Source organism: Canis lupus, chromosome 23, assembly GCF_011100685.1.
Source record: "Canis lupus familiaris isolate Mischka breed German Shepherd chromosome 23, alternate assembly UU_Cfam_GSD_1.0, whole genome shotgun sequence".
NCBI lineage: Eukaryota > Metazoa > Chordata > Mammalia > Carnivora > Canidae > Canis > Canis lupus.
In genome coordinates this window covers 19,825,981-19,838,029 of record NC_049244.1, presented here as the reverse complement: position 1 = coordinate 19,838,029, position 12,049 = coordinate 19,825,981, and the positions used below count along the sequence as shown (strand labels likewise).

Sequence of the window (12,049 nt, the reverse complement as noted above, 5' to 3'; positions counted from 1 at the left end):
AGTGTCTTCCTTCATTTCTGGTTCCTGGTAACTTCCCGTGGTGTACTAGTATCAGCTGTACATTAACAACTTTTTGTTGTGGTTTACTTAGCTTGTCTAGAGTTTTGTGATGTGAAAGTTTCCATGTTAGCTAACTCTACCAGGTTTCTAAGACCAGAAGCAATGCAGACACAGGGAAAGTGAAGGACTCCATGAAAATCTGCTTTTTGCTCCTTTTCCTGCTTCTATTCTTGTGAAGACCTGTACTCCCTCTCCACTTTATACATGCCTTGTAATCAAATAGCTTATGGCCTCCATGGAAGGGACAAGGAGTTAATGATTTCTCTAGAGTAGATCTCATCTAAGGAAGGATAGGTGACAATGACCAGAAGAAGCTCTCATCATATCTGTATTTCAGACCACTGGGCATTAGGCATCTTGATTTCAAGGCTCTCTGGCTCCAAGGAATAACCCCTGGACCTTGTCTTTGTTCTAACCAGCTCCTGGGTACCTGAGGGACATGTATACCAAACTACCATCCTCAGTAAAACTCCCCAGACCCCCAACAAAGATGAGACTCATGCTTCTTTCCTTTCCGAGTCTCCAGACATTCCGTCTGCATCTGCTGTCTCTATATCTTCCAACAAACTCTGCTCTCACTTTCTGCTGGCTCGTGTTTGACTTCGTCCTACAAAAAGCCAAGGACCCTCCTGGTTGGTCCTGAAGGACTCCCTCTGAGTCCTTGGAACCAGCCTGTCAGCAACAATGCTGTATGTTCAATATTAAGAAAACTTAAAAATGTTTGTATGTATTATAATTCTTGAGTTGGTCAATTTTGCTGTTTTTACATTCTTATTTTATGTTTTCTTTCTTAATCCTCCTCTCTACTTCTTATGTATTTACCTCCTTTCCATCTCTTACATTCTGCTCTCTATTGCTTTCCCTCTGCTAAACAAGTTTATCAGAGGATTTCTGTGGAAGCAATCATCCTGTTCCATGAACAGTATTTTAAAGGATACTTAGTTTTTAGATGTAGGCAAGCACAGATTCCTTGAAAGGAGATAGTTTTTATTAGACATTAAATATTAATTATTAGAAAGTATTTTGTGTACTTATATAGTTATGATTAGAGACAAATTATTTTTGCCTATGTACTGAAGCTAGTGATGTGTTTTAGATGTTTGTGTTTAGAGTGTGCTGAATCAAAGGTTGGCAACTTTTTCTACAAAGGGTCAGACAGTAAATATTTTAGGCTTTGCAGGCCATACAGTCCCCATGACAGCTATCCAAATCTGCCATTATAGTGTGAAAACAGCCATAGACAATATGTAATAATCCTTTGCCTTTATGGTCTTATCTCAAACATCAGCCTTAACAGGATACTTAAAAGCCTCTTTTCACTTTAAAGATTCAGCCTCTTCTTTTTAAATTGTATTTTAGATCCCCAAAGCACCTACACCAATTTCTAACACATACCAGGGTACTCAACGCATTTGTTAAATGAATGAATTGATGATTTATGGTTTTAATTACACTTGACTTCTATGGCAGTATTTTCTTACTCTGGTTTGTTCATATGCCAAGTCTTTGCTTAAAATAAATTAGGTTGCATAATAGAAATTCTGTAATTCTTTTTCTGGTGGTGACTGGCAAAACTAACTAAAAGCTCCATTATTTAAGACATGACACAGTACAAGAAAACAATTAGACTATTAAAATCCCACAGATCTATTTCAGAACGAGCTATTTTAATAATGAGGTAAGAAAATAATAGCAAGTTGAAAAGACTGTTAGCTGAGATGAACTGCTCTTGACTTTATGGGTACCTTTATTGTCATAAGCAGAGGCAAAAGATGGAAAACACTCAGCAGAAAAAAATAAATTACAGTAATTGGAATTGCTTGTTGTTGGGTGTCAGTTACCTTTACATTGCATGTGACTAATGTGGCTGGAGGAGGGCAGAGTGGTACAGTGGATGATATATGGGTCAGATGGATCTGAATTACAATCTCCACTTTGCCACTTACTGTGGTATAAATTTAGAAAGTTATTGAAAATTTTTGAATTCCAATTCCCTCAATTCTAAGATGGCATTGGGGGGCAGTGACACCAATAAGTGTGTTAGATGGGTAATATTTATTGTATAGTACCCAGCAAATATTAAACACTAAGTGAGAGCCATTATGATTACAATGGTCAGAGGGTTGTTACGTTTTGAAGGTAATGGCTACTTACTAATAATTGAGCTCTATACTCTTTGGATGGATGGGATCCTGGGCCATTTAAAATTTTACTATATACTCTAGTTGGTATGTGCCTGTAGAATTTTGTCTTAGTTCTGAAAAAGATTGCCAATAATTTATGATGTGCTAACATGTTGTCTTAGAAGATACTGCCTTTCTTTTAGTTGGGGATAATTTTTTTCCTGGCAAAGAAGTTTTGCTCATTTAATCACACTTATCAAAACCATACCCATATGAGTCAAGGGAAGAGAACCAATTTAACTTCCTTTCTAGAAGTTACACTGGTTTCCTTTTGCCATCACATTTCGTCCAGCTGTAGTCATATTTTGTTGCCACCATGAAAATCAATTCAGATCCTTGGTTGCTAAGCAATTTCTTTTTAAAAATTCACTGTATTTTATTTTACTGAATTATTTTATTTCCACTGAATATCTTCCTGTATTCATGGTCTTTTTTTCTATTAAGGTTCATTGACCTTTCACCTATTTTTTGACCATTTGGATCCAAAATAGCAAAGAAAATGAAATCTTTTGTCTTTAAGACATAACCATTAGTATCAAATACTTATTTCTGTTGACTCAGGAGTTTCAGATGATTCAATATATGACATTAGTATCTGGAACTTTCTTATTCAAAGTCTGTTTACAACTGAATAACTAGTGGGAAGAACTATATATAAGAACTATATATATGTATATATATATAATATATATAAGAACTATATCTGTGTATATATATCATATATATTATATATATAAATATATATATCTTTTTTTTGTAGAAAGATGTAACAGACTGCTCTGAATTGACCACACACACACATACACACACACACACATACCCCAAAACTCAACTCTCTATATCCATGAGCTGTCAGTGTATTTGCATGGGTTGCTAACTTGCAAATCTTTCATTTATGTAACAAATATTGAGCACCTATACTGCGTCAGGCACTCTGTTAAGTGCTTGGGAGATATCAGTCAATAAAACTGACATCCCTGCCCCACAGAGCACATTCTAGTAGGTGACTATTTAGAAATCTCTTCAATAACACTCAAGTACACACAAATTAATATATCTCATCCCCACAAGGTTATGGTTCTAAGTGGAGAATTAAGTGAAGAAATTATATTATCAGAGGCCAAAAACACACTCCATGTGTCATCATTTCCATCAGTGATAGAATGCTCCCTGCTTCATGGTAAAATGAGAAGAAAAAGGACAATACTATATAATATATACATGCATAATTCCTTATCTATAATTTCAAAATATAAAACTGTCAGAAACTAAAAGTTTTTAAATAACTTATTTGGTGGTAAAAACTGACCTGATTTCATATGGGTGTTCGGCATTTATTGAGTCAACTTAGTGTGAATATTTTCATGTGTATATATTTATTTATATACAGTGTGAATATTTCTCTGCAGAAATATTAATGTGCTTCATATGGTTTGAGATATTCCTTCAGATGCTATAATACTACTTCCATATCTTCTAAAACCTCATACCCTCCAAAAATCTGAATTCTGGGACTGGTCTAATAAGGATTTTGGATAAAGGACTGTTGACCTTCATGTATATGTCTTTGTAAGGTTGCCAATCATATTTTCTTGGGAAGGCCTATCCCTTCTTTCTGCTACAGTCTTTTTTGCTTGTAGGGGTATTAAAATATTCTTTTATTTGGTGATAGTAGGTAGTAAATGTTTGTTCTGTTTTCAGATATCTTTATTTTGCAAAATAGAAAAGCTAGCTGTTCTCTATTTCTTTTTAAACATGATGCTCAGCTGTGAAATGTGAAATTTTGGGTGAGACTGACCTAGTCTAGGAAGCCCGCTTGCTGATCACATTCCACCCTCAATCTACCGGCCCTAATATTTAATTATTATAGTTCTTTAAATCAACCCACTTAAAAGCCTGAAATAAACTTCTTTTCAAAGCAAATATTTTATCACCAATGTAAATGAAAAAACCAGTACTATTTGTCATAAACAAGAGGTCACTAACCAAACAATATCCCTTGGCCCACCAAAAAATACCTGGGGATCTAACCCATGATCCTATCCTTGAATGGATCAGATAGAAAGCATTTTAGGTTTCTTTCTATCTGATCATTCACTTTCATTTCTCTCAAGACAATTTAAATTTCCTTTTGTTCTGACTTGAAAGGATAAATCATCAACCTCCTTCCAACTATTCCATGTATTCCACAATGATAATCAAATCACATCTTGAATTTTTCCCATTTGGGTGGTTGTGGTTATACTTTGATCTCAACTTCTCCAATGTAGCCTTGGCTTTCTTTCCCCTTATAAGGGTATAGCCTACTGCTTCTCAAATTTGAACATACACTCTAATCCCTTGGGCACCCTGATAAATGCAGATTTTGATTCTGGAGGTTTGGACTGGACTGTGAGATTTGCATATCTTGCAAGCTGCCAGGTGATGCTGATGCTGCTGGTCTCAGGATCACAATTTGAGTGGCAATAGTGTCCTTGGCAAAGAGTGTCAGGACTGGCTGGAGGGGTGGGATGGATTAGATTATCATTCTTCTTTGCCCTTTAATCTCAAGGAGTGCTTTCCTAAGAGTGATTGGGAGAGGACAGCCTTAAGTTATTTTTATTTCCATTCAGTAATTGGGTTTTCCCAATCTCTAATTCTCTGCATCTGATGGTACTTACAGAGGCTTAATGGTATATGCTACATTGAAATACTGTTTATAAGGACTTAAATTATAGAATGTTCAGAGCAAAAACCAAAGGGATAAACAGTTAAGGTTACCTGGGGAAGCGAATTAGTGTTAGCTATTTTAAAGTTCCTATGGATTCATTTGTGTTCTCTTTGTTTGTGGGTTATATACATGCATAATATTATCTTTTTATAAAAAAAAACTACCTCAAGAAACCAGGAATGAATGTATGCATAAATAATTTGTAAAGCCTTTGTAATGATCAGTTTTGATGACTCATTCCTTCTGTTTCCTTTTCCTTCCATTCTTTCTTTCCAATTTATCTATTTCTCTTCTATTATTATTACAATTACAAGCATTTATATCCTATTTGTGACATACAAAGCAGTCGACATTCACAGGGCACCTGCCTTGAGAAAATGAAGCAAAAATTCATCATATTTAGTTCAGTGCAAAAATACCAGATTGTTGCTGTCCCGGTTAGTGGTTATTGGTTAATTCAAGGTAAGAATCAGTGCTTGTTTTTTTTTTTCAGTGCAAAAATACCAGATTGTTGCTGTCCCGGTTAGTGGTTATTGGTTAATTCAAGGTAAGAATCAGTGCTTGATTTTTTTTTTTTTTTTTTTTTTTTTTTATTATTCAGTGTTCGCTTTGGCAGCACATATACAAAGTTAAGAATCACTAAGCCAGTCAGAAGACTGTTCTGGAAGCCAAGATTCCACTCAAATATCCTATATTGTTTGCTTTTCCATTTATTTTTCTCTGAAAGAGAAGGTTCTTATGCTCTTTGTTTGATTAGGCCTATACTTATATAAAGTATAGAACACCTAACCTCTCTCTATATGTGTGTGTGTATATATATATATATATATATATATATATATATATATATGTGTGTTTATTATATACACACACACACACATATATATATATATATTAGAATTTGGGCATCAATATATTATTTTTTTGAGATTTTATTTATTTATGAGAGACACAGAGGGAGAGGCAGAGACATAGGCAGTGGGAGAAGCAGGCTCCCTGTGGGGAGCCCAATGCGGGACTCAATCCCAGGACCCTGTGATTACAACCTGAGTCAAAGGCAGATGCTCAACCACTGAGCCATCCAAGTGCCCCCATCAATCTATTTTTTCTTTAGCTATCCACTTATTTGTTGTTTGCAGAGAAAAGTGAGAGAGAAAGCAACTTAGCAAGTAAGCTTGGGCTCTGGATTCACGCTGTAGCTTCTTCACTTAGTGGAGCATCTCTTTGAGCTGTTTACTCATCTGTGAGAGCAGAGCACCTACGTTATTGTGGGAGAATGAAATGATGTAATTCCTCCAAAGCACTTGACAACCAGCCCAGTTCATTGAGTTCAATAAAATGATTAATCTAATATCCCATGGGAACAGATGCTATCGTTCCTCCTGTATGCTCTGGGGCTTTCTTTTAAGGGAAGTTTGTGTCATTGTAGAATCAGATTTGGGGAGCAAATGGATTTTTAAGGGACAAAGTTGTTTTTTTAAAATTTAATTTTCTCAATTTATATTAAATAATAGTGCAATTCTGGGTTAAGTCACTTAACCTCTTTATTTATTTATTTATTTATTTATTTATTTATTTATATTTTCTAATTCTTTTAAAAGATTTTACTTATTTATTAGAGAGAAAGAGAGAGAGAGAAAGTGAAGTCGAGCATAAGCAAGGGGAGGGGCAGAGGGAGAGGGAAAAGCAGGCTCCTTGCTGAGCAGGGAGCCCGATGTGGGGCTTGATCCCAGGACCCTGAGATCATGACCTGAGCTGAAGGCAGATGCTTAACCAACTGAGCCACCCAGGTGCCCCCAGCCTCTTTTGGTCTAACTTTTTTTCCTGTCTATAAAGTGAAGGTATTGGACTAGATGATCTATAATGAGTATATTTTGCATTGTGACACTCCCCCCTCCACATACCCTAAATCAAGTTTCATGAAAGACTATTTAATCTTCCTATGAAAGATTTATTACACAGCTTCTGTTCTAATCTATTGTTTTTCATGAAAAAGAAAAGTACTGGATATGACCCACTTAATTCATTTCATGCTTACTACTTGTTACAACTTGCAGTGTAAAAACCCTGGAGAAGATCATCTCCATGATTTTGCCAGCAGGAACAATCTCCAATTCCAGTGGGTTGTGACTGGAACTCTTTTAAAGGCTAAAGAAGCCTCAACTCCACTATTCTTGAACCTGAATTTTAGTGCCAGCTTGACTTTCAGTTCAAAGCACTGTTTTCCTGCCCTCACATAATGTGCTGTTTATGGATTTGTAAACTAGGAGTCTAAGTGATACACTTTTATCAGAGCCTGTGAGTTCTTCCCAAGTCTGGTCCTCTGTTTTGCCCCGCACTTTCCTGGCACTTGGTTCCTGGCTGGCACTTCCTCTTCCAAATATTTCTGAAACAAGAAGTTTGCATCTTGAGTTTCTCAACAAACATAAATGTTTATTTGGAAAAGGAATATAGAAAGGAACATGTAACAGTCCTTTTAAATTCACATAAGGATAAATAAAATGTTACGGTATAGCCTTAGACAGCTAAAGTAATTTAAACATTATGTTGAAAAACTGCCCTGGCAGTTTACCAAGAGCATTAATCATCACCTCTTACTTTATGAAACTTTGAAAACTGAACACCACCACTGATCTCACTTTCTTAATCTATGAATGAAGAAGCTGAAATGGATAATTTCTGAGGACACTTCTGGCTTTTAAAAACACTGTTCTATTTTGAAAGTCCAGCCTGCTGTTAGGCACCTTTGCTGCTACTTTACCTGCTGCTGAAAACTTTACTGTCTGATGGATTTTCTCTTATGAGGGAGAAGAAGTCAAGGAAAAAGGAACTGCCAATGATTCCGAGGGTCTTGTTTTACGGATGTCATCATGTCACACTGCTTTTTGGGTCATGTTTGTATTTCTCATTTGGCTCTGTCTTGAGCAGGATGGAAATGTGCATTCTTGAGAGTAACCTAACTCTGTGACTGACTATTGTGGGCTTTCTTTTCTGTCCCCATTTTTGGACTTTAGGGGTTGCCTAGGAGAAGACAATGACCTGCAGTGGCTCTCAACCTTTGGTGTGCAGCTGAACCACCTGGGGACTTGAAAACAGAACTCAAAAGACTGGGCTATGCCCTTTGAGCCTCTGATTCACTAGGTCTCGCTGGACCTCCTGCAACCCTCTACATTTTGAAAATGCTCTCCCCAGGTGATCTGATATATATCAGAGGCTGAATAACTACTGGACTTAGTCACATCAATGGGCTTTGTACTCACCCCTAAACTGCTACTTCCCCAGGAACTGAAATGTCCAGGGACTGCAAGAGAAGAAAGGAACCTGGGAAACCTCTCTATATTCTTCTATTTCTTTTGTTAACCTCCTTTTCATGCTCTTATAGACAGCCTTCTGAGTTAAGCTGCTATCATACTTGGAGACTGAAGATCAACGAATCCAACTGTCTTTATTGCATATGACTTCTCTAAGGAGTAACTGTTTTGGGCAGTTTCAAAACTATTCTCCCAAATGTTGCTGGTTAGCATATAATAATTGATACAGGCACACATGGGAGATATTATGGGTTTGGTCCCAGATCAAGGCAACAAAGTGAAGATCATAATAAAGTGAGTCAATTTTTTTTGTGTCCTGGTGGATATAAAAGTCATGTTTACACTATACTATAGTCCACTAAGTGTGCAATAGAGTTATTGTCTAAAAATCAATGTATATACCTTAATTAAAAATACTTTATTGCTAAAAAGTACAAACCATCATCTGAACTTTCAGTAAGTCATGATCTTTTTGCTGGTGGAGGGTCTGTGTTGCCTCTTGCCTCTGTGTTGATGGCTGGAGACTGATCAGGGAGATGGTTATGGAAGGTTAGGAGGGCTGCGGCAATTTCTTAAAATAAGAAAAATGAAGTTTGCTGCAGCCAGTGACTCTTGTACAAAGGGTTTTTCTGTAGCTTGTGATGTCATTTAAGAGTGTTTTGCCCACAGCAGAACTTCTTTTCAAAACTGGAGTCAGTCCTCTCAAACCCTGTTGCTGCTTTATCAACTAAGTTTAAATGCTATTTTAAATCCTTTGTTGTCATTTAACCATCTTTACAGCATCTTCACCAGGAGTAGATTGCATCTCAAGAAACTACTTTCTTTGCTCATTCATAAGAAGCAACTCCTCTCCTCTTCAAGTTTTATCATGAGATCGAAGCAATTCAGTCCCATCTTCAGGCCCCACTTCTAATTCTGGCTCTCTTGTTGTTTCCACCGTATCTGCAGTGACTTCCTCCACTGAAGTTCTGAACTTTCAGTTTGTAAAACACTCAAATCTGTGAAGTTCAGTAAAGTGGAGTGCAAGAAAACATGGTGTGCCTGTATTCACATTGTATAATAGGTTGCTGAATAAACTTTTAGGTAATTCATCTGAAAGCTTTCATCATTAGCTTTAAATAATCAAGTCAATTATTCATTCATTTATCCTGCATTAAAGACTGAATGCATTTGCTAGACATTGAAGTACTTCAAATAGAGCACTGATTAACAGCCTGAGATCAAAGTCTCCCTTGGTTCAAATCCAGCTCCATCATTTCTCAGTTTTTTGATCTGGAACATAGTATCTGACTCAGTAAATCTCAATTTTCTTTTCTGCAAATGGGAATAATGATAGGATCTGCATTTTGGGTGGTGGTATGAAAAAAAAAAAGAACTTAAAAACACTTATAACAGTGCCTAGGACATGATGGGTAAGATTAAGGGAAAGATGGATAAGATCAGATGATTTAGAGTATAGAAGTAAGGAGCCAAACACCAATTAATAGGTGAAGTAAATGTGCAGAGAACACCTGAGTGGATCCAGTGTCTATTGTGGGTAGGGTGGGAAGTGGGGAGGGAGAAGTGTGTGCTTGGGGAAGCCTGAATGATTTGATGCTGAAGTAAAGTTCTGAAGAAAGATCAATAATCAAGCATACTTAAAAAAAATCATTCTTGGGGCACCTGGGTGGCTCAGTCAGTTAAGTATCGGCCTTTGGCTCAGGTCATGATCCTGGGGTCCTGGGATAGAAAGCCCTGAGTTGGGCTTCCTGCTCATCAGTGAATCTGCTTCTGCCACTCCCCCTGCTCATGCTCTCTTTTTCTCTCTCCCTCTCAAATAAATAAAATCTTAAAAAAACTTTATTCTTGTTTCTTATATAATTAACTGCATGCCACTTAAAAATCATATAGATACTTAGAAACTCAATATATTTAAAACGTTTAAGTTTTTAGTAATCACATTTTTTGGGAGGTGGTGTGAATTTATGAGTTCCATTGCTTCTAAGGGGAGGAGGAAAAGAAAAGAACTCACATCTGTAGTGGAAGTATCTGTCAAGAATGCTGTAAAGGAGACTCTTGTATCAGGCTTGGAGGGTAGTCCAGAGCAGTGGTTCTCAACAGGAAACAGGTGTGTCCCTCTCCACCTTCCCAGGGACATTTGGCAATGTCTGGAGACATTTTTCATTGTCATGATCGGAGATGGGTGCTACTGGCATCTGGTGGGCAGAAGCCAGAGATGCTGCTAAACATTTAACAATACACAGGACAGCCCCTCACAACAAAGAATGATCTGGATCAAAATGTTTAGAGTGCCAACCTGTCAGTGATTCTCAAACTATAGTACACCAGAATCGCTTGGAGAGTTGTTAAAACCCGCATTGCTAGGCCCCACACCCAGAACTTCTGATTCAGTAGGTCTGGGGTAGGACCCAAGAATTTGTATCTCTAAGTTCCTAGGTAATGCTGATGCTGCTGGTTTGGGGCTCTACTCTGAGAACCACTGGTCTATATAATCTCTATATTCATTTTCAAGTTTGAAATCCCAGAGAAACTTTTTTCACTTATACAAAGTTTTTTTTAAAGATTTTATTTATTTATTAATGAAAGGGGGAGAGAGAGAGAGAGAGAGACAGACAGACAGAGAGACAGAGAGAGAAAGAAGCAGGCTCCATGCAGGTAGCCTCACATGGGACTTGATCCCGGGTCTCTAGGATCATGCCCTGGGCTGAAGGTGGTGCTAAACTGCTGAGCCACCTAGGCTGCCCAATTTATACAAAATTTGAGTGGAAAGTTGCCACGGTTATATTTATGTCATTTACCAACAAGCCCCAGTTTATTATAGAAATGTATAGAATTAAACTAGTTATGAAATTTTAAAAGTAAATTATCACTGTGCTGCCCCAGATTTTCAGCTGCTGCCTCTGGATGTCTTTTTCCTCAATGGCTTTCTTGGCCAAAAGTAATGTCACATTTCAGTTCTAGATATAAAGAATTACTAGTACTTTCTCTAAAATTCAAGTCTGTTACAATAAATCAGTCCTTTGACATTTGCCAAATAATCAATGTTCTCAAGTAGTAGCATCATTAATAATCATTCATTTGCCAATAACCATGCTATGATACTTGCACCATGTATGTATATATTTTTATTAAGCTTGATTTTTCTGAGTAGGCGGAAGGCTTGTTCCATTCTTCTCATTTTAAGAGGAATTTAGGGATTTAAGGCTGCTTAAAGGAATCCATAATGATGTTGGAACACAGAGGATAGGCAGAAAAATTAAAGGGACCAGACTTACAGGGCACAAATTAGAAAAGATTTGTAATGCCTTGCAAGTACACTTATTCAGTCTCTTACTAACTCATTATGTTTTTATTTGATAAACCATATGAAGCATATAAAAGCTGTTGTGGTGTCTGGCTAATTTCCATTTCAGAACTGACAGAAGCAGCTATGAAGTATATACTATAAAGAAACTGGACAAGAGAAATGAGAAATCATTTGAACACCATTAAAATTGTTAAGATTTACTAAAAGAGCTTGTGTAATGTATAAAAAATCAAGCAGATTTCATTCTATTAGCAAAGTCCAAGTCCATCTTGCCCAAAGACAGAGAATTAGAAGACTTAGCATCTGAGTCCGGCTCAACATACCCCCAAAAAGCCCATTTTTGCTTCTTGAATTGGCAGCATAATATTGTACTGTGTGTGATATATGACGTACACAAATGCATTGTATTTTTCATTTAGAAACAACCTAGAATTATGAAAAGGAGGGCATATTATATCACAGCTGTCTATTGAAGTCA

At 36.9% G+C, this 12,049-nt stretch overlaps 1 protein-coding gene across 12 annotated transcripts in view; it reads right to left on the bottom strand.

The window, feature by feature from the left end:
• THRB (thyroid hormone receptor beta) overlaps positions 1–12,049 on the bottom strand; it is a 371,451-nt gene that overhangs the window by 150,298 nt on the left and 209,104 nt on the right. Inside the window, exon 1 of one of the 12 annotated variants that reach the window (XM_038570700.1) lies at positions 10,276–10,459. The exons of the other annotated variants lie outside the window; for them this stretch is intronic. The gene's annotated coding sequence lies outside the window, so the exon portion shown is untranslated. Of the gene's footprint in view, positions 1–10,275; positions 10,460–12,049 lie in introns of those variants that run through there. 12 annotated transcript variants of the gene reach the window in all.